The sequence below is a fragment of the Thermobia domestica genome, chromosome 18 (assembly GCF_964235325.1).
Source record: "Thermobia domestica chromosome 18, izTheDome1.hap1.1, whole genome shotgun sequence".
NCBI lineage: Eukaryota > Metazoa > Arthropoda > Insecta > Zygentoma > Lepismatidae > Thermobia > Thermobia domestica.
Genome location: NC_137471.1, coordinates 82,766,202 through 82,790,455, shown reverse-complemented (window position 1 = coordinate 82,790,455; position 24,254 = coordinate 82,766,202).

Sequence of the window (24,254 nt, the reverse complement as noted above, 5' to 3'; positions counted from 1 at the left end):
AAAGGCTGCATACCATATCAACCTAAGAAGATGCTCCTTGTGAGTTCTATGGAAATTGTTAATCATAAAAGTAGATTTTGTTTGTGCTTCCCAAACTCTGTAATGCGGGCACAGAGCTCAACAAACTACCGACAGAAACGAGTGTTATTCATTTCTTGTCAGTAATTACAAGCAAATGTTCCGGTTGACAGGACGGAGCAGGACAGAAGGATGTAATTGCCTCCTCCCTGGAGCTTGAGAAATACATATTATTTGATCAAATGTGTAGTAATATAACAAAAAAATTCGATCCTAGGTCGCACCAAGAAAACTATGTGCTGAACAAACACCGTGAGCGTGGGTTCTCCTGTTTTTCCCATATTTTCATTCCACCATTTCCTTCATTGCTTATCTTCACCGTCTCCTTTATTCTCCCCGCGTAATGGTGGGCGGAAAACTTAAAGATTACATTTCATTCTTTTACTAATAAAAAATGAAACTATTATGTCGGCGGAGTATCTCCGTTTTTCCGGACCCGGGAAAAATCTAAAATTACGCTGCTTTTAACAACAAACCTATATAGTTACGATAGCATATTGCTAGAGCGCTTACATTTGGTTTCAAGAGTCGAAGGTTTGATCCCAAGCCATGACAGTTCATGGACGACATTGAGAGATAGATAGATTCAAATATGGAGACAGAAAGAATGATTTACATATATAAGTTTAGAATTTCAGGACAATGATCGGACCGCATCCGTATTATGATGAAAAGTGTAACTTTTTGAAACAGAAGGAGAAAAGATTCCGAACTGCGTGGGTTAGATTAAGCAGTTGTTGAATTAAGATGGAGAATTAAGATGGAGCATCAGAAGGGAGAGAAAGATCTTAAGATGTGGAGAATTAAGAATTTAAAAAATCTTTAGTTTCCGAGCCGTGTTTCCAACCACGAATCTTTTAGTTATAGATCCATGACTTTATCCACTTCAGTATTTATTATACTGTCACTAATATTACATAGGAAAATTACATGGATACAATATAGGTGTAATCTAGGATTGACAACTGGGACAAGTATGGAAGAATACAATATTTAGAATTATGTCACGAAGAAAGTCTTTGATCTCAAGAAACACTTTAACATCTCTTATCAGTTTACACTGAGGCATTTGCTGAGATATTCAAGGCAAGCCACTGTTTGTTTATATTCTTCTGCGCGCATTTCAGCGTATTCGATTTTTTGTCTATCTGCTGTTCCATAACCATTGAAATGCTGACATAAAAAGTTTATATCCTGAAGTACTGTGGGATGCATGTTAGGATTCTTGCAAAAGCAGTAATCAAATTTAGCAATACGACAGAAGATAAAAAGAAGTTTCGCAATATTTTCTTGTTTCATTAGCAATTGCTTTTTAGCCATTTGTATGTATGATACTTCGTATTTACAAGAGAAAACTACTGCTGATGTTCCATTCAACAGTTTTCAGTATAAGATTAAATAACATGAAAAGTAATTGAAATGGTTTATGCACATGGAACACCAGATAGACAAAACATCGAATATGTTGAAATGCGTACCGAAAACATATGAAGAAGCAATGGCCATCCTTGAACACCTCATCAAAAGCCTCAATGTAAACTTATACGAGATGTGAGAGTGTTTCTTAAGATGATAAGATACAGACAGAGAATAAGTCGCTTAAGTTCATTAGAGAATGTTGTACTAACATCTAAAGTTGTATTTCTACTTTTGAGAACTTGAAATGTTTATAATGGTGGTAGATTTGTGAAACATCCTAAATAGCAGTTATGTTTAGCTTAGTTGATTTTGAGTTTAACGTCCCGTTGAGCAGCAAGGCTATATGAGACGTAGACCTACTGAGTAACGTGGAATCCGAAAAACATGAGCTCCCGCCGGGAATCGAACCCGGGCCTCCCACGCCAAAGGCGCGTACGCTAACCGCTTAGCCACTGAGGAGCTCAATATGTTTAGCTTAATTTCGTCTATCCCTTTGGTCATTATGAGACCGGTAGATGACTTAGATTTTGGGGTTGTTTCTCCACCATCAGCAACTTACGCTGGAATATGAAAGTAAATTTCATCTGAAAGATAACTCAACAAATAAAGCATACGGAAATGTAGCTCATAGGTATATAGTAATTATAACTCATAGATAAACTTGCATTTTCAAAAGGGCAGCAAAAGTCTGGCGTAGTCACTTGATGTTTCGACGTATTTAGTGTACCTTCATCAATGGTTAATACTCCATTCTCGCCTCTCTCTCTAGTTGGTTGCTCTTCTCACAACTCCAAACAAAGTCCCCCATGAAACACTCACCATCCAGTTTAGTTTCCCGGACTGAAGCCTAAAACCACACCTCCTGATTTCCTCAATTCCAAATATGATCAATCCAATACTCATCTCCCCTTAAGACCGTGTTCGTGACGTCGCATAATCAAAACGTTTGAGAGTTGAAGACCTCACAAGCTGGGGAATTCACGTCCTAGTCCTGAGTTGTACTTTCTGAGGAATTCCAAGTGCCAAGCTAAACCTCAGCAAAAAGGAAAAAACACAAAATACACACTTAACAATAATCGTCAACGTAGTTACCAGACAATAACTTTTTGCTGAGGCAATCCATTGAATCAGCTAGAGAAGAGCCAACTGGGCGCTCGAAATATTTACATATTAGTAGAAAGTGAGCAATGTCCTCAAACGCAGACTAGTGACACTGCCAAGAAATGGAAACGTAGCCAGACACAAGTAGAAAGTTGATAAATTGAACAAAGGTAAGGAAACAAACAAGGATACTGACTTTACATGAGGTTAAAGGAATCTGCTATTGCATTTATCTTTAATAAACACAAAGTCACCATCACACTTTTCGATATTATGTCATTATATCCCTGTTTGGTAATAATGAGACTCACTTTATTTAAATCACTTTTCCAGATCGTTTTCCTAAATATAAGAAATGTACGATATATTTCTTATTACTTCATTTGTGGCGCAACGCCTCGTACTCTTCAGACTTTCCATAATACGTAAGGAAAATGACACAATAGCCAACTGCACTTATAATGATTCGGAACCTATACTGGCAGGAATGTAATGACGCTTTGATTCCGTTACATAATTACTAACATTGGCAATAGATTAGGATCTTCTGAAAAATCAATTTTTTTTCATAACTATTGACGTGGACATTAAAAAAAAATACTAGTTGATACTGGATATCCACCATAAGTTTTTGTTCACACTGAGTCAACCCATTAATTGATGAAGCATGTGCCGCTCAACCACTTCCAAAAAAATGAAAATTTATTCGTGAATAATTATCCTTTATCAGGGTACTTCTAAACCACAATTAATTATTCTTTACAATAACCCATGACGACATAGCTGTTGCCGCCATTTTACGTTTTCTCGATTTTAGGCGTTTACGTTGTTTTCAAAATCTTAGTATGTATTTGTCCTACCAAATTGAAATTTGCTGGACAACTCCAACTTGTGTAGAGCTAAAACGTTGATCTCTTAACATTTTTGTGTAAAACCACTTGAAGGGGGTGAAATCAGGGTCTACAGTAGCAACATTTTTGGATATGGAAGACATGTTTGGGAAGAGGAAACAAGTAACGTAGAGGTACGAATTTGAGTGTGCATGTAGTTTAGGGTCATAAGTTAATACACAAAAATTTACAGACCTGTATCTGCTCCCAAAGACCTGAAACAATCATAAAGTTGGGGAATTATGCCAAATTGGCATGTTTCACTGTCCCATATCTCCAATGGACCAGGATAAAAAAATCTAAAATTTTGGGAACAGTTAGTCCTTTAGTATACCATAACACAGACAACAGCGCGTTTTGTGTTTTTGAGCAGAAGGGGCTTAAAGTATAAGGGATGGTGTCATACTCTATGAAGTGTTTTTTTTCATAAATTAGACTGGAAATTCGTTTTTGTGAAGTAAAATAAAGTAGGATGAATGATTTAGTCCAGTGAAGGTTCTCAAACTCGTTTCTTTCCTCTAGTTGTAACACTGTTTTGTCTTATCACACGCACAGCAGCACTGGTGAAGAACGCCGGTATCAGCAGAAGGTGAGGAAAGTCAAAATGCACACTTAACAAAAAAGAAAGTCCGTAGGTACTCCTTCCTTGCTATATCAATGATATTCAATCATGTTTATTCTTGTTTTAACTGTCAACTCATGCAGGAGACTGTTGTTCTTTCGTTTGATCTACATTCTCAAGTCAGTGAACGCTTACTCGCTTTAAACACTGACTGTGGAATGAAGATCAAACGAAAGGACATTAGTCTTCTGCATGGATTTACAGTTAATATAAGAATAAACATGATTTAATATCACTGATATAGCAAACAGCAAGAACAACTAGTACTTACATTTTGTAAAGTCTGCATTTTAACTTTTCTCCCTTCTGCTGATAGCGACATTCTTCTCCAGTGCTGGTGTGGGCCTGATAAGACAGTGTCATGGGCGCCCGAAGAACATTTTCTAGGGGGTCTTAAATCAATAGTTGCTATATTATGTTTGGTAATTTCTATTTCTATTAAGAAAATGTTAAGAAATTTAAGACTTTTTAGTGAGCCAGGGGGGTTCGGTCCCCATCCTGCCCTCTCCTTCGGGCGCCCATGAACAGTGTTACAACTAGAGTAAAATAGTTTGAGAGCCTTGACTAGACTAACCATTCACCCTACTTTATTTTACTTCACAACGAATTTCCAGTTGAATTTGTGAAAAAAAAAACTTCTAGAGTATGACGTTATCCCATAATACTTTGACCCACTTCTGGTCAAAAATACAAAACGTGCTTTGTTGTGTGTTATGGTATAATAAAGGACTAACTGTTCCCAAAATTTCACATTTTATATCCAGGTACATTGGTGATATAGGACAGTGAAACAAGCCAAATTGGCATAATACCCCAACGTTACGATTTTTTCAAGCCTTTGGGAGCAGATACAGGTCTGTAAAGTTTTATGCATTAACTTATGACACCGGACTACATGCACACACAAATTCAGACTTCTACGTCAGTTGTTTCCTCTTCCCAAACATGTATTCAATCTCCAAAAATGTTGTTACTGTAGGCCCTGATTTCACCCCCTTCAAGTGGTATTAGACAAAAATGTTAAGAGACCAAAGTTATAGCTCTGCCCAAGTTGGAGACATCTAGCAATTTTCAATTGAAAACAACATAAATACTTAAAATTGAGGAAACGCAAAGTGGCGGCACCCGCTGTGTCGCCATGGAATGTTGAAACAAGCCTTTAATTGTGGTTTTGAAGTACCTTGATATAGCATAAACATTCAAGAAAAAACTATATTTTTTGGAAGGATCGAGCGGCAATTTTTCTTTTTTTCTCGATCACTGCTGTAGCTGCTCCCAAAGTCCTGAAATGATCGCAAAGTTGGGGGGAATTATGCCAACTTGGCATGCTTCACTGTCCAATATACCCAATGGACCTGGATTTAAAAAATCTGTAATTTTGGGAATAGTTAGTCCTACAGTATACCATAACACACACAACAACGCGTTTTGTGTTTTTGAGCAGAAGGGGCTTAAAGTATAAGGAATGGTGTCATACTCTAGGAGGTGTTTTCTTCATAAATTAAACTGGAAATTCGTTTTTGTGAAGTGAAATAAAGTAGGATGAATGATTTAGTCCAGTGAAGGTTCTCAAACTCGTTTCTTTCCTCTAGTTGTAACACTGATTTGTCTTATCACACGCACAGCAGCACTGGTGAAGAACGCCGCTATCAGCAGAAGGTGAGGAAAGTCAAAATGTACACTTGACAAAAAAAAAGAGTCCGTAAGTACTCCTTTCTTGCTATATCAATGATATTCAATCATGTTTATTCTTGTGTTACCTTTCAACTCATGCAGGAGACTGTTGTTCTTTCGTTTGATCTACATTCTCAAGTCAGTGAACGCTTACTCGCTTTAAACACTCACTGTGGAATGTAGATCAAACGAAAGGACATTAGTCTTCTGCATGAAGTTACAGTTAATAGAAGAATAAACATGATTGAATATCACTGATATAGCAAACAGCAAGAACAACAAGTACTTACATACTTTTTTGTAAAGTGTGCATTTTAACTTTCCTCCCTTTTGCTGATAGCGGTATTCTTCACCAGTGCTGCTGTGGGCGTGATAAGACAGTGTCATGGGCGCCCGAAGAACATTTTCTAGGGGTCTTAAATCCATGGTTGCTATATTATGTTTGGTATTTTCTATTTCTATTAAGAAAATCTTAAGAAATTTAAGATATCCCCATCCTGCCCTCTCCTTCGGGCACCCATGAACAGTGTTGCAGCAAGAGTAAATGAGTTTAAGAGCCTTGACTAGACTAACCATTCATCCTACTTTATTTTACTTCACAACAACGAATTTCCAGTTGAATTTAAGAAAAAAAACCTTCTAGTGTATGGCGTTATCCCTTAATGCTTTGAGCCACTTCTGCTCAAAAACACAAAACGTGCTTTGTTGTGTGTTATGGTATACTAAAGGACTAACTATTCCCAAAATTTTAGATTTTATATCCATGGCACATTGGTGATATAGGACACTGAAACAAGCCAAATTGGCATAATTCCCCAACTTTACGATTTTTTTCAGGCCTTTGGGAGCAGATACAGGTCTGTAAAGTTTTGTGCATTAACTTACGACCCCGGACTACATGCACACACAAATTCAGACTTCTACGTCAGTTGTTTCCTCTACCCAAACATGTATTCAATCTCCAAAAATGTTGCTACTGTAGGCCCTGATTTCGCCCCCTTCAAGTGGTATTAGACAAAAATGTTAAGAGACCAAAGTTTTAGCTCTGCCCAAGTTGGAGACATCTAGCAATTTTCAATTGAAAACAACGTAAATATTTAAAATTGAGAAAACGCAAATTGGCGGCACCCGCTGTGTCGCCATGGAATGTTGTAACAAACATTTAATTGTGGTTTTGAAGTACCTTGATATAGCATAAACATTCAAGAAAAAGCTATATTTTTTTGGAAGGATCGATCGATAATTTTTCTTTTTTTTCTCGATCACTGCATGGATTGACCCTACTGGTATTATACAAGAACTATTTTAAGGTGATACAAAAACATCATTATTATGCATTCCAACAATATCAAATACTAAATACGGAAAAGAACGAAAAATAACATTTAAGATGCTGAGCATTTAGCAATTGTTAAATTTTCGTGTAATACTACGGATCTTTTAGAAGAAGACCACGCAGGACGAAATTTATCATTTCGTCCTAGGTACTGAGTGTAAGACTCATTTTAAGCGTTGCCCTAATCATACGTTAAAAATATATTACGTCATTATCATTGATACTATGTACCATCTTTTTAGGAGCTAATTGTAAAACGGGATATGTTAAATTTATTTTCTTTCAAGATTTTTCAATATTTATCCACTTTTGCAGAAAGAATTCTTAAATAAGGTGTTAAAGCCGAAGGAGGTTAAGAATTACAAATAGAAATACAAGTAGAGGGATATATTACACAAGATAAACTTTTATAGAGATCAGTTCGTACATGTGTAAAAGAAAGAGCTGGTGAGGCACTACTCAAAAGTCAGTAACAAAAATGTTGATCATCTACTAACTAATAACAGGAAGAGACAGGTAAACGTAAACTCCTGCTATTCAAAGTTCAGATCAATAGTAAGATGTACATTGAGTGAAGAAATCAAGGTTTTCACAAACGTTATAATTATGTTTAAAAATAGTAAATTCCTTAAAATGTATAGGCGTCTCTATTCAGATATCACCAGATTACTATGGGCTGTTGCAAGCTAATTACGTATACGTATAAAATTAAATAGTAGTAAAGATGTTTCATGTGTATGTCTGGTGTAAAATAATACATGTAATGTTAAATTTGATGCTATTTATGTATACGTCAAAAATGAATTTTTAAATTTAACGATAGAAATAAATTGTTAAAAGGGCATGATACGACCAAATGTTTTTTCACAATATCTTGTATAATTCTTGCAAATGTTAATTAACAAAACTTTGACTCTATCTTCCCTGGTAACGATCCTAAAGATGTTGTTATTGACTTCGTCTCGAACGCAGCCTTTAACGGAAAAATCATAGTTTAAATCTTTGAATTTTCAATTTTTAACGTTAGAAAACTACAACTACAATGGGCTAAAAATATTTTCCTCATAATTCCCAAACTTCCGATTTTAAAAAATTATTTATACCAGTTAAGTATTCATCCAGCTTTAGATATCATACTATATCTACTACTGGAACGTTAGACAACTTTACATGGAAACTTACATATGATGTATTGTGAACGTAAACATATTCTTTTGCGTGAAACTTAGGAGAGCCTCACTTGCATACTATGTATACAAATTTATTCCCTTATTCAAATTGATAAATAGCGAAACATCATCTGATAAAAAATTTAAATTTTTCAGGTCAGTACGATAAGGAAAAGTATGCACTCTTCCAACCTTCATGCTGACGAACATGATACTGAATTTGTTATGAAGAAACTAGAAACCTCCATATTAGTTTTAGGCAAAGTTGTATATTCAAACCTGCTAATGAAATATGTGAAATAAGTCATCCACTAATATATTCATACAATCATTTAGCAGACGAGACACATGTATTACTTGGTACGAAGGTGTCTTAGATTGTTCAAGTCTATATGAGGTACTTCAACGATATTACTATAATGCTAACTCTATTTATAATCTTGGCAAAACTTATCAAAAGTTTCTTCAGTCAACTTTACACCAGGATGTATAAAATCTCGAACATTTAGAGTGGTCGAAGTATTCGTCCCTAGGATTCAATGTATCTACTGTAAGTATGCCCATTATAAATACCTATTCGGAAAACATACATGTAGGACTGTTCAACTAGAATACTTAAAAGTTTATCTAAAAGTTTTATTACCGTAATAAAAAGTTAAAAATAGTATTTATTGATGGAATACTGAAATTGTTAATAACAGGAAAGTGCAAAATGAATCTCCTTGATAAACTACCTGTGATAGTAAGACCAACGTATAGATCTATTAATTTCGGCACACGATCCTACCGGATTTCACTGTGTGTGTGTTTATATCGATAATAAACGAATTTCTTACTTTGATGCACTTGCATTACCGATTCCAAAACATTTTTAAATAAAATCAGTTAAATATAGTTTACAAATAGTGTAGGTTATGAAGAGAAAAGTCTATATTAAATATTTCATATAATTTATTGTTTATAATATCATTCCTTAAAAAAATCAATGCTTTAAGGGCGTTGGCACTCTACTCAGAATTACTAAAGAACGCAATTTATCGAAATGATCTGAGTATATAACATTATAGCAATATATTTAATAGTAGTAATAATAAATTTTATGTTGATATAATCAATATGCGCTTATATAATTAATTAATAATTAATTAAAATTTGTTCCAATTTAGTGCAATAATTAATAAAAATTTCGTTCCGAAACTTGAATATGTTATTCCCTGATTATTATTGATTAGAATGAAATGGTATTAAATTTTTCTTGAAGCTTGATTTGTTTTTAATTATCTTAAGAACTAGATATTGGAATGAAAAAATGCAACTAAACTGCACACCACAGCGCAAGTCCGTTTTTTGACTACTTATATTTGTCAAAAAGGCCAGCGATCTTCAACATTTATATATCGTTCTAAGCACTGAAATGTCTTCTTCCTCTGGATATTATACTTCAAAATGTATTACCAACGTACTTTATGTATTTCGAGAATAAATACGCAAAGTGTTAACATTTTAAAAGGAACATCTGTACGCTAGCGCCACTCGCATTTTCGACGGGATGTTCTACAACTACAAGGTTCTACTATCAACTATTTCGCAGTGTAGCTAACGAGTTAAAGTTGTTACCAATCAGGCGTGAGCTGATATACTGCAAATACATAATGGTTCGTAAACGACCTTTATCAAAAACCAGAAAACGAAATAAGCGCTCAAAATCTGCTCGAGCCGCCGCTAAACGTCGCAAAACTGAAATGGTTGTTTCTGTTGATGATTCTTCTCCATGTTATCAAGAACAAGGAACCGGTGAAGATTCAAGACAGCATGATGAAAGGTAAGATTATGTATATACATATATATATATATATATATATATATATATATATATATATATATATATATATATATATATATATATATATATATAAGCTTCGTGTTACTGGAGTATGTTAGTAGATAACTTTTTATATTCGTTTCACTTATTATTTAATGTATATTTACATTATTTTTGTCTCTCTTGTTTTTAAATTATGTTTTGTTTTCGCTGTTTAGCATCTCTTCTCAGTATACCTACCAGTTTCTATATACAATCTGTAATATATTGACTCACTATTTAGACTGGGACGGAATATTGTACTACATTTAATACTCTCTCACTGCGAACCACACAAGGGTACCAGTGACAAGGAGCGATGTATACGAATATGATGTTGATTAAAGAGAAGAAGTACGATTATAATTACATGCCACTTGGTCCTCAAACATATTTGTCAAATAAAATATTCACTTTTGCAAAACTGAGATAGGCAGCTTCAGAACTGCGTAAACTGACGAGCAACTAGTTATATAATGCAGTATAACTATATGGATATTGTTCATGGGTGGACAACTTCGCACTATCCCTCCTCTCCCTAATTTATTTCTAGTATGAAAGAACTCTTTTGAAAATAATAATTTTAGCAACTAACCTAAACTAACGATTTGAGGTGAAAAATCTCAAAATCGGACGGGTAAGTGTGAAGTTGTCCCACCCCTTATTCCATTAGTTTGAATAATAATAATAATAATAATAATAATAATAATAATAATAATAATAATAATAATAATAATAATAATAATAATAATAATAATAATAATAATAATGTCTCATCTATCAGTAATGAGTACATCCTATCTCGCTAACGGTACAGTAAGGCAAGCAGATGAACCAAGGATTTCTCTGCTTTGCACATCACGTGACTGACTAGCTTCGGGTTAGAATTCCAAGAATTGAGAAGAAGCAAGCAAACGAGGGAATCTGATAAGACTTTTTTTTTTTTCCATCTGTGCTGCACAGAGGGTTTTCACATTGGAATTGGCATGTCATTTCTACTCCCCCTCCTGCCGGATTGGTTTTCCTCATTCTTGTTCCGCCAAAATTGTTTCTAAGTATTGACTCAGCCGCGGGCATTTCAGGTGCCAAGTAGGGTATCTGTTTCGCTTCCTTTCTTTCAAGGCATGGTAAAACGCCAGAGTCACTACGAAAAGTACTGCATTTCATATGTTGTAGCTACAAATGAGTGTATTATCCATGTTAGCATGCGTCCCTATCCTCTCATCTGGTTTATAGTTTTAGTCGTCTTGATCTACCATTTTTTTTTTCAACGTCGACCAAGTGTTCACATCGGGAATCATATTCGCAAGCCCCCGCATCATAGGTTATGACTTGAATGATTTTTTTAAAAAAAATTATTTACTTGTTGTACTATAGCAAGCAATTTATGCATTAATTTAATTCACTTGGGTACTTTCTAGCGGAAAAAAGTTGTGTAGAAACCAAGGATGTAGCTAGGGGAAGCACGGGGTCCAAATCTTGACTTGCCTTCCAAATATTTAAACTAGTATATAAATACTAGTTTGCTATTTATACTACTAGTTTAGTATATATGCCCCCCACTCAAATCAGAACTCTGGCTACGTTCCTGGTAGAAACTTTAAAAAAAAATGTAATTGCTGAGCATTTTGAACGTCCGAAAACGTGAATCGCAAAAAAAAAAAAAAAAAAAAAAACTTTTGACGCGCAATTACCAGCTCTGATGATAATTGCATCACAAAAGTGGTATGATAAAAAAAAAATCATTTCTCAGTGAGATCCGACTTTTCCAACTTCTAAAATGTGGAATTTGCTATTTATTTTTCTATAGAAGTATTTTTTTCATTTGCTCAGAATTTTCTGGGATGGGTTGGGTATGAACCCATAGACCCCCGTCCATCTGCACGTCTCTATATATATCACGTAGCTATCATTGTATCACAATGATGCCTCTGAAACTTCTGGATTAATTTTAGACTTCCAAACTATGCTATGCATAAGAAATTGAAGTCCTTTAGAATGGCTGTGTCCGTCCGTCTGTCTATCTGTCTGTCTCTCAACAGGTATCACAGCAAAAACGGTAAGAGCTATTTTCATACAATTTAAGCGGTAAAATCTATCGACAAGTGGTTTTCGGGAATCGATTCAGCATCCCATGAACAGATTCCATATCATTCAACAACCTTTTACTTAAACCGGAAGTGGTCGAATTTTACCACTTCCTGTTTCAACAGTAATAGTCATAACCCAGAAACGATAATACCTAGAGTCAAACGGTTCTCAGGAATCGATTCAAGGTCTCGAAGAAACAAAACACTTCGACTTCTGTATTTCCACTAAAACCGAAAGTGGTAGAAATTCACTACTACTTCCGGATTCAATATTGATTTTCATTGACATGAAACTGTAAGACTTATCGACAAGCAGTTTTCAGAAATCGATTCAGCATCCTAAGAATATGTCTATCTCCTTCACCAATCTTCAAGTTAAACCGGAAGCTATACAAATCGGCCACTTCCGGTTTCAACAGTATTTGTCATAACTCAAAAACGGTAAAAGATATCGACAAGAGGTTTCTGAGAATCGATTCATTGTTCCAAGAATAGGTACAATCTCCTTCGACAATCTTCTATTTAAACCGGAAGTGGTAGAAATCAACTACTTCCGGTCTCTACTATTTCCAGTTTTACTATGTAGCCGATTGTCCCAAGCGGCTATCGAATTGTGTACTTGGAACATTTTCTTCAATGGGCATTAACACTTCAAGATAACCATAGAAGAATATGCACTGGAGGAAAATTGGACTTTATAAAAGAACGGCGACTAGGACTTGTTAGTTATTTGTACTTCAAATGTCGAGCATGCAACCGGGAAGTTAGCCACTCTACTGAGAAATTGGACTCAAAAACGAAAGTGTCAACTGTTAATACGTCAGCAGTTTGGGCCACGGTATCTATAGGAAGTGGTTACTCTCACCTAGAAGAATTCCTCAGCATTTTAGATATTGCATGCATGAGCAAGACTATGTTCACTAACATTGAAGGGAAACTTGAATCCGTAAGTATAGTCTTTTTTTTTTTTTTTTTTTTTTGTTCTATATTTATCCAGACACATGCACACAAACCAATCAGACAGCATCATATTGAGCGTGTGCGTTTAAAATTAGATGTATTGTATATGTTAACCTATAGCGAGTGACAAAATCTACTCTCATTTTGATAAAGTATCTGTAAATAAAATGAGTTCATGTGGTTAAAATAAAGAATGTACTACAAGTGTCAGTAGCGTGAGAAAATTTGTAGTATTTTGACGAAAACAGGAAGAAGATCTTCAATGTTCATGAAGGGATTAATGATTTGGGGAAAACCAAATTGTAGCCTAACGTTTATTCGCTACTATGACTCAACATTACTGAAAGTGATGAATAAATCTCATTGCTTGGTATCGCGTTCGTTTTGTCTTTTTTTATCGTAAATATTTTGATTTACTATTTTTTTCGAAATGAGACGTGATTATTTTATTTTTTGTTTTATAAAGTAAATTTGATGTGTTTTACATGTGTCACTTGTTTTTTCTTTCGTGATTTTTATTTCGGAGAATCTCGTCATGAGGTCTCATTTCCCTTTGCCAACATCCTTCTTCGTACGTCCACAAAAACACTAAGAATTACTTTTCACATTCATCTGCGAACCTTATACATTTTATCGTTGTTCTGTAACTGACTCCTTTCTCTGGATGAATACACATTGAGTAAGTAGAGAAAATTACGAGAATTTCTGGGAGCCTATCAGTTTTGTGGATTCGTGTAATTATAAAATATGTTTCAACTCTACGATTCCAGGTTGTCTCGAAACTTCGTTTTTACATATTTCGCAAACATATACCTCGACAAAGATAATTTTGAAGGATATGTTTAATGAACACTCCTTTTAATGTTTGTAGGAAAAGTAGCTATTTGTGCTTACAATATCGCCTACAAATTTCAGTTCACCCTGTCCTGTTTCAAGAATGCTTTACATTATTTTTCATATTAGGTCAGTTCAAATGAAAGAACTTTAATTGAAGTACCCTCCCGCGGACAACATGGGAATTCGATTTATGAAGAACATCGCCGCAACCGTCTAACGTCATCCATCTTCGATAAAGTTGTGAAACGTAAAGATCACACTTCGTGCCATGTGTTGGTGAAAGACATTTTACACAAGAGAAATCTATCGACACCATCAATAGAATACGGAAGAAATCATGAAGATGTTGCTCTACGAAAGTTTGCGAAGGAGAAGAATGTGGCAGTAGAGAAACGAGGATTATATATTGATTCTAAGTATAGTTTCTTAGCTACTAGTCCAGATGGCAAGAAATATTTTTCAACTTGTTTGTTGATATAATATAATAAGTGTTTAAGTCTAATAAGTGCTGTTTGTTCAGTATGCTATAATTAGAGGACTGAATCTGAACGAAATCAAACCACTTCCTTTTTGTTTATGGAAAAGGGACAGACAAATTATTATATTATTTTTTAAAATCTATTTTCATTCTTGTCTATCAATTAATTCTCTTCTAATCATATTTCAGGATATGTAGTAGATGATGCGTTAGTGGAAGTAAAGTGTGTTCCTTCACTCAGAAAAAAAGGATGTCACTGAAGAGAAAGAAAAACAAAGGGGCATTTTTTCTTAGAGCTCTTCCAGACGGAACTATAGGACTAAATACTAACAGCGACTACTACTACCAAATTCAGGACCAGTTGAATATTACCAAATTAGACAAATGTTTTTTAGTTGTATACATTGATGATAAATCACCTTTACACATTGTGGAAGTAAGAAGAAATGAAGAATTATGGGAAAATGTTATGCTACCGAAATTTATACGGTTTTTTAAAGAGTGTATGCTTCCTGAGATAGTAGATTCTGTGGTACAACCTGGGATGCCCTGCAGAGACCCGGAATACATCCTAAGTGCTCAAAGCAAAATCGCCAAGAAAAAAAGACAATGATCGAGCAAAGATGAAATAGGTGTAATAATGTACATACTTACTGCACCGAATTTGTGTTCTAAATAATCGTGTTCTGCATGTGAATATAATTATTGTTACTATTATTGTATATTTGCAGTTCGTTAATTACTCTTGTAATGTTTTATAATACTGCTTCTATCGTGTTATTCGAAATTCTGGAAAATGCCATGATTTACTGGATCATGGTTAGGAAATATATAAATAATGTAAATATTTTCTTAATAATGTAAACTTGTATTGTGTTTATTTGTTGCTCTTTGTATTATAGTTGCGCTGTGTATGTATTTGAATTTGTTCATGTTGATGTACTTGTTAATATTGAATAAAGTAACTTAGGGTATTATTATATGATATAAAGACTCAAAATAGAGAACTAAGAATGATCTAAATAGTGTAAATAGTTTATAAAATCAAAATTATCATTGCAACACTTAATTTTTACTCAAATATTCTGTTACATATTTTTTATTCACATAGGAACTTAGGTAATTTCGTCACCGGAAATTTCACCACCGGAATTTTCGTCACGGTAATTTCGTCACCGGAATTTTCGTCACCAAAATATTAGCATGTAGGTAATTTCGTCACCGAAAATTTTGACGTAGTAAATTCGCCACCGGTAATTTTGTCACCGAAAATGACCAGTGTCTTATTGAACATGACCCAATGAATAAACTCGAAAAAGTTTTTGAAATTGCTTAGATTATTAAATAAATAGTTACATATTATTTTAAATATTATGTCTGCAGTGGTGTTCCCCCCTTATGTCCATGACGCATCCCCCCAATTGTCTACCCGTAGGTGTTCTTCTATGAAAAAAATCTTTTCGATTAACACTCCCTCAAACATATTTATACAGATTTCCCCCCCAAATATTTCAATGACGCACTTTGCTCCATAGCCCCCCTTGTGGGCACCCCTGATGTCTGAGATAAGAGAGAAAATTTTCGGTAATTCTATCACAGAAATATTAATTAGCATGGGAATTTTGTCACGGTTATCTTTTCATCTTTCTTGAACTAAGCAGAGACAAAGTAAGTGACCAAAAAGCTTACCTGATCTTAATCAAATTTGGAAAGCAATTCAGTTGGTATTGTACTCTGCAAAATCGAAGTTTCGGATACTCGACGCAAGAAAAAACACCAGTAGAAGATCATAATGCCAGCTTCAGTAAATGTTAAAAGCACAGGCAAAATGGGCCCCTAATGAGTTTGTATATTACTATTTACAAATTTTATGTTTTGCCAATATCAAAATTTCCAAACAGAAAATAGTAAAGAAAATGTAACTCGTTATAATACCATAAGCGTTTTACAAGTTCATTTTCTACTGTGCATCACATTAAATGAAACACCAAGCAAAAAATTCTGTCAAACTTTTAGTTCCAGCATTGTACGCTAAACACAAAGACTGGAGCCGTTTCTACTAAGTCTGAAACGCTCTTTTAGTTTTTTTTTTTGGTGGTTGGCCCACAGCATCTTGATGAAGCATAGTTGAAACTGTTGCTTCATCTTGTCGAATTCCACGAATAAACCTTCAAATAGTTGGGTGGGATATTCCTAACAGTTGATGAAACTTTTGGTTCCACGATTTACAAATATTATTTGTCCTAGGATTGTTGTTCAGGGTGGCTTGGTGAACATTCCAGGTGTCTGGAGGATAAGGAGAGGGCACATTTCGTAAACGAATATTTCCAGATCGACTTTTAACACGGCGATATGTGCCGGACACGTAAGTACTATCAAAATAGTCTAGAAGTTCCAGCTCTTCCTCCGAAGCCTCTTCTCTTAGTATTTGTATTCCTCGATGCACATCCGCTATAGTGAGAAATGCTAATCCATTCATTTTCCCTCAAAACAGACCAAAATTTTCATCCTTCTGTGAGTCCAAATGCTTGAACCTATGGCCATCAAAGCCTATTGCCATTCTTGAACCTATGTATATACATATGGCCATCAAAGCACAATTTTTCTCCTCGTGTAGTAGATATAATCTCCGTGCCTCACAATAACTTCAATCTAATAAAACGATCACAGTGAACTACACTCTGTATAGAACTTCACTCTACACTGTGAGCATTTCTGTGCTTAAATAGCAAGCAGGGCAAACACACCTGAAAAATGTGTAATTGGCTAAAACTGAGAAGCGTAAACAAATCTTTGTCCCTGATTGGTCGAATACCTGTCCACGCTAGTTAAAGGAAACTTCCAGACATATTTGTTTTTTTTTCTTCCTTTATATAAATTTGTTTTCTTAACATATTTCCAATAACTATTTACCAATGTTTACTCAAAGTTGAAATATAATATTCTTTCAATGGCCTCTTTTCACTGACGTAGTCAACATGGAGGAAGGTCCAAGAGCTTAGACTCACAGAACAATACAAGAACGATGAAAATTTTCGTAAAATTCTGATATTGGCAAATCCTAATATTTGTAAATAATGATATACAAACCCGTTATAGGCCCATTTTGCCTGTGCTTTTAACATTTGCTGAAGCTGACATTATGTTCTTCTACTGACGAAATTACTGTGTAAAAATTTCCGTGACGAAATTACCTACATGCTAATATTTTGGTGACGAAATTACCGTGACGAACTTTCCGGTGACGAAATTTCCGGTGACAAAATTACCGCTGACAAAATGTACTTGTGTTACTAAGAGTCTCACACAAATAACTACTTAACATTACTTAAATTTCCATGTTCTAAGTTTTTAAATGTAGTTTATAATGTAGTAACAGTATTCTTGCGCTGAATAACCAAACAATCATACCATTATTTGTATTTTAGCATAAATAAAGAAATCGCTAGTCTGACTACCCCAGGGAACTGGGAAAGCAGCCAAGAAGACATTGTACCAGTGTTTCTCAAACTGTTTGGTAACAACTCCCAAAATCGGTAAAATATCAAGGAGTTTGTAAATTTAAAAAAAATCATTCGTAAATGACTTTGTGACATTAGTATTATACAAAGAGGAGGCATCGAAAGCGGGTCTACAGGTAAATTGTTTGAGAATCACTGTGTTACACATTCTTGACGGTCACAAGCCCGGTGAATGCTGAGTGACTGTTGCCGATTGCTTTTCCTGTCATTTGTATTTTGTGTATATCTTTGTGTAGAGAGGATAGAAGGGTAGTAGTGAGCGCGAAGTACGCCAAGGAAGAATGAACATCTCCGCTCAATAGGACGAGTTTTCTGGAATGAGTGACAGCTTCTACACGGGGAGGGACCGCGAGTTGAACAGAAGGATGGGTGAATCACCATTGAAAGAACTCCCCCACCACGGTTAGTGCTATAGATATAGACTGCTGCTACCAAACATGTTATTCTAATTACTTGGTTCTCAAGACAAGTTTTTGGGCCATTCTTTTTCCTTGAAATCCCATCCTTTCAATTCGTATTTGATGCTTTTGTATTTCAAGGCGACAGAAGAGGTTTCTATGGCTTTTTTTTATTGTCGTTTTAAAATTTTATTAAATTTGATAAATAATAACAAATGATATATATAAAACCGGAGTAACCAGACGACGGTGTATGGCCCTGCACCGGCCCCAACCATGGGTTTTCCCAGAATTTTGCCTGGGGTTCTGTATTTTTGCTGGGGGAGTTTGGATATTGATGCATGGAGGAACAACATAACGTAAACGAAATTACATGTGTTATAAAATAAGGCAGAAAAAACATTCTTCTCTACACCTTCTTCTTTCGTACATAACAAGTACACCTTCTCCAAAAAATACTTTTCATGGCTTGATCGAGGGCTATTTCAGAATTTACTATTTCTACAGAGTACCCCTGGAATTTTCAATTAAAGTTTCTAACATTTCTTCATACATTTACCCAGGGACGTACGCAGAGGGTGGGTCCTAGGGATCCGGACCCCCCCGAAATTCCGACTTTTTCTAAATTTAGTCTAACTTTAGGGGCAATTTTACACATTTTAATATAATTTAACCTCGGACCTCCCGAAATGGTTTGGACCCCTCCCAAAATAAATTCCTGCGTACGTCTCTAAGGTCAAGACATTAGCAAATACAGATACTTTATCTTTAAGGGTGATATGAAAGGCTATATATTTTTCTCTGTATCCATCGATGAATTATGGCAACAACCGTTCAAACTATTGAAACAGATCAACGTGAAGCTTCCACCACAGCAAGCATATATAGCAGGTACGTATCCAGGGGGGACCTGGGGGCTCATGTCCCCTCCGAAACTGAAGCACGTTTTTAATAAACATACTTTTACGCTTTTGAGATTCTTTTGTTTCAAATTACTTCGAGTCTGTCAAAATTTTGGGCAATGTGTTTCGTCTTCTTTTAAGTCTAAGAACATACCGTGATGCCATTGCCCCTTGGTGGAATAAAAAAAAAAAAACACTTTTAAATAGGATTAAAATTTCGTTTCTGTTCTGTTTACAACTGAAAATGTAATGGAACTATACACTCAGTGTTTTCTTGTTATTCTTGTTATATGCTATCGCAGACATTTTCCTTAGTTACGTATCTCTCGGAAATATTTGTTTGACTTTCTTTGTGCCACAATACAGTTCCTTCAAACTAAACTGGTTCTTATAATGAAAAGTAAGGAAAAGTTTAAGCAAGAATAGAACTGTTGCATTATATTATTATTATTATTATTATTTTGAAAACAAATTGATAGTTTAAAACATTAGAATTACGTGCTTACGAGACTTCCCCTTGTTACCCCCCACGAAAAGAAATCCTGGATAAGTGCTTAATATATAGTGATTAAATTCCCATCAAATCAAATAAGTTCTCATGTATCCGAACTTGATACATGGATACATGTATTCAAACTACAGACCAGGAGAGCATAACGTGTTCTACAAGATAAAATTTTCAGATGACCAATTCACATCACATGACAAACGCAGGATTGTGAAGACAAGGGACGTACGCAGGGAGTGGGTCCTGGGGGTCCGGACCCCCAATATCCCGACATTTTTGTAAATTTAGTCTAATTTTAGGGGCATATTTACAAAGTTTAATATATTTATTATCCGTTAATATAATTATTATATTATCCGTACGGTAATTGGGTTTAGATGTACATCTGTGGACAGCCAAATTACTGTACAATTTCCATCTCTAAATCGAACAAAATCTGTTTTTAAATACTTTAGTATTTTATTTCGTAACAGAAAAAAAGACTTGAAAATATATAAATATTGGAAACAGAAGGAAGAAGTTAAAGGGTTACTTACAAAAATAAAAAATAACGTAAGTGTATTAGCGCGATATTTTGCTCATTGGTACGCGTTTTCGTGCACAGAGAAATAATAATAAAAATAATAACGTATCAGATACTCCATAGAAACACATTATATACCAAGCAATACAGAACAAGTAATCATTTCATTTCTTCCTTTTCTCTGCAGGTATTTATTAAATGTATTTAATTTACTGGTATTTCGTATTCTGAAAATGTACAAGAATGAAGATAAAACAAGAAATTCCCATTTATCGCAAACTTTCAATACTTTTTTCCTTTTTCTGAGACTTCAAGGGGGTCCGAATAATGATGAGAATCTTGAAAATATTTTCATTATTTAAGTCACTGGTTCTTAACAATGGCTTAACGCCCCCACAGGCGTTTTCCTTTCTAAACGAGGCTTGGAACAAAAAGGGGCGATGGACGGCGTTTGAGATTTCATGACATGTTATAGACTGTTTTCTTATTATTAGGCGTAAACCATGACTTATTTTACCAATACACACAAGCACACACGTATATTCATTATTCGTCAACTGATTTGACTGTATTTAACACTTTTTCATTATTGAGTTGGCAACATCGAATGAAACAACAAACTTTTTCACAGATGTTTTTGCGAGCGAAGGCAAGACCGACTGCGATGCTAACTCCATCTCTGGACGGAGAAATAAAACTCGTGCAAATCCTTGGCTGTTAAGTACGTTTACTAAAAATGTTAAAGAGAATGACAAGCTTGAATATACTCATATATGAAAAATATAAGAAAGGAATCAAGTAGGCTAGCTTAGGAGAGCAGAATATAATTACAATTTCTAAAAATCTTGTTTCCATTGCATTTTAATTACAACTTTGAATTGTTACAATATTGAGAACGCAATACTTAATGCTATTGATCCTTCATATTTCCAGCGATAACACACTTGCTGGCATTACGAAACGCACATCGTGATTTTCTCAGAACATTATTATTAGTATTATGAAAAGAATATAAATTATTATATACATTAGCTTGTATTGCATTCAATAGTCCACATTCATTACTTTGCAAACTTACACCGTTATCTAATTAAAAATCTTTTTAAATCCAATTGAATTTAACAGAACATTTAGAATAATTATTGCATCTTGCTTATATATTAATAAACAAATTTAAGTGTAAAATTCCTTTCATTAAGGTAATTTAGGATATTCCCAACAGGTTAAGCATATTTTCATCTTCAGACAGATTCAATTCATCTGCATCGAAACGATTGCATACACTCCAATACTTTATACATTCATTCTCATAACCATACTACTTTGAACCGATAGATGCCGAGTTTAGAAGTTATACATCCAATCATATTCAGCCATTTACAATTTATTGCTGAAACCTTGTTTAATTTAGTTCTTATCAGCATAAGAATGAATTAGCTGACATACATCGGTGACAATGAAACAAAAACCCACGGCTTTTAATTTTAAGATTCCTTTTACAAACCGCATCTCTTGTTTTCTAAGAAGGTTAGACAACGTCTAATCTTCTTATTAATGAACTCATCTACTTAGAAAACCCTTTCTCGTAACGTTGTCTGTACATGAAATCCTCTAGCTGCAGTTATTAGTGGCATTTCATTCCAAGAAGACTCAATGTCACTTCATATTTCTTAATGATCAACTGCATTGAGCAGTTTTACGTTGGTAATTACGTACCATTCTCCTCCAATTATAAATGTGAAACTCTGATATGTTCATATGAACCCTTTAGCTTTGATATTAATATTACAAATTGCAAAATTACAGAAATGTTGAAGCTTCCAAATATGAACCATTATATAGTAACATTTCCTTATATAGAAAAATCGAACGACAAAAACTACCCACTATACTATAGCCATTAGAGCGCTTACTTACATATGAAACGTTAGTTCTTCCTTTCTCTCTTATCAAGCAAGTGAATATTTAGCTTCGTGAAACCGAATTTTACATGACACTATCTGATTTTATATGAATCATAGAAATGATGAGCTGCTCTTATAGCTTACAACATGCTTGGACCCCTGTGCGTCTACTAACTTCATTTGTCTCCCTCGAAAATGAAGTGGACAACAGACCTGCAAGCGTAGAACTGTCGGAATTCCACGAATGTCGGGACCACCCTAAATGACCTTATTCCAACTTAGTACATGTCAATTCATAATTAACCAACAAACCCGTTAAATTAGTTACGTTGTATGAATGATTTTACCAAACAATTCAAATTTTCTGTTCCATCTAATGCACCTCAACATCATTTACCAATGATAAACTTATTATCTCAAAATAAAAATCCTAAAATATAAAAAATATTTTAATTAATACATGGTAAAATTTCACATGAATGATACATGAAAAACAGAATAATGACTTCGGAAAATTCAACATTCCTTATTAATTCACTGCCTTCACGTACAAAGTTTGTGATTGAGATTTCACCACGTTTTTGAAACAAGTTAAATACTTCTAGAAAATTGTTTTCACAGGACAAATGCTGCACTACTAAAGCACTAATGTTTTCATGATTTACTTCAAATACAAAATCCTTGAACACGAACTTTTTAAAGTACAAAATGTTTAAAACCACAGTGTACTGGATATTTATGAACATTCGCTTAGTTCTTCTCAACACATTTCAGGTAGATTGAACTAATGTCTACATGCAAAACCAAGCTTACAAATCCAACATGATAATTTCTTCTAATTGCGTACGGTGTATATGAAAAATAAATCTTTTAAATGTTCCTTCACTAATAATATGATTGTGAGCATAGATACAGAAACTGCCAGTGTCAATCTCGAGACGAATTAATACTAACCATGCACGCGGACTAAGCGAATTATAGTCGAAGTAGTAACACATAAGTGATAACTTAAAGAAACCATGCTTGTAAAAAGCAACACAGAGTGAAATTTAGTTCGGTTTTTGTTTTTGTACTGTTTCTAAAATATGATACAAACGTTATTATATACACGGCTCCAAAAGTTCATTACCACCTGCAATTAATCTTTTCCTGCAATAGCAGGCAACCCAAAACTCTCGGCAGTTGCATTGGTTGCGAATTCGAAAGGCGTTGGACCAAACCTCAATTCTGTAACAAATATATCAGTGTGGCGAACTGTAAATAAGAGAATAGAACAAATTGTTAAGAATGACAATTTTATTATTGTGACGGAGTTGGATGACATCAAAGGTTACAAAATGTTCTTACTTAAGCAGTTTAAACAAGACGAATGGCAAGAAACACATATCACAGGGAGGCATTTCTCTCCTTCCCCCAACAAAAAAGAATCTCATAAAAAAGAAGAAAAATACATAATGCAAAGGTTTAATATAAAAGTCCCACCCAAAATTTTGAAAGTTGACACCGGAAATGCAAGAACAACTGAACCGAAGTAAATGAAATTGTAAACAGATATTGAAGACGTAAAATGAGGGAATACGGGTTTCGTATTTTTCTGAAAAAAAGGGTGGGGTGGGGCACGGACCCCTCCAAGCATTTGATCAAAAAATATGAAAATTGCTAGTAACAGTATGCCAGATGTGTGTAAAGGACATGAGAATTGCAACAAAACTTTCTATATGTAAATACGCAAAAAATAAACAAATATGGGTTTTTACGTTTTCTGTGGAAAAACGGTTTTACGGGACAAACGCTCCCACCGAAAATTTTGAAAGTTGACCCCGAAAGGCAAGAAGTGAACCGAATTGAATGAAATTGTGAACAGATATTGCAGACGTAAAATGACGATACGGGTTTCATATTTCCCTGCAGAAAACGGTCGGTAGGGGCACCAACCCCTCCAAACCTTTCATCACGAAAAAACAAAAGTGCTAGTAACAGTAT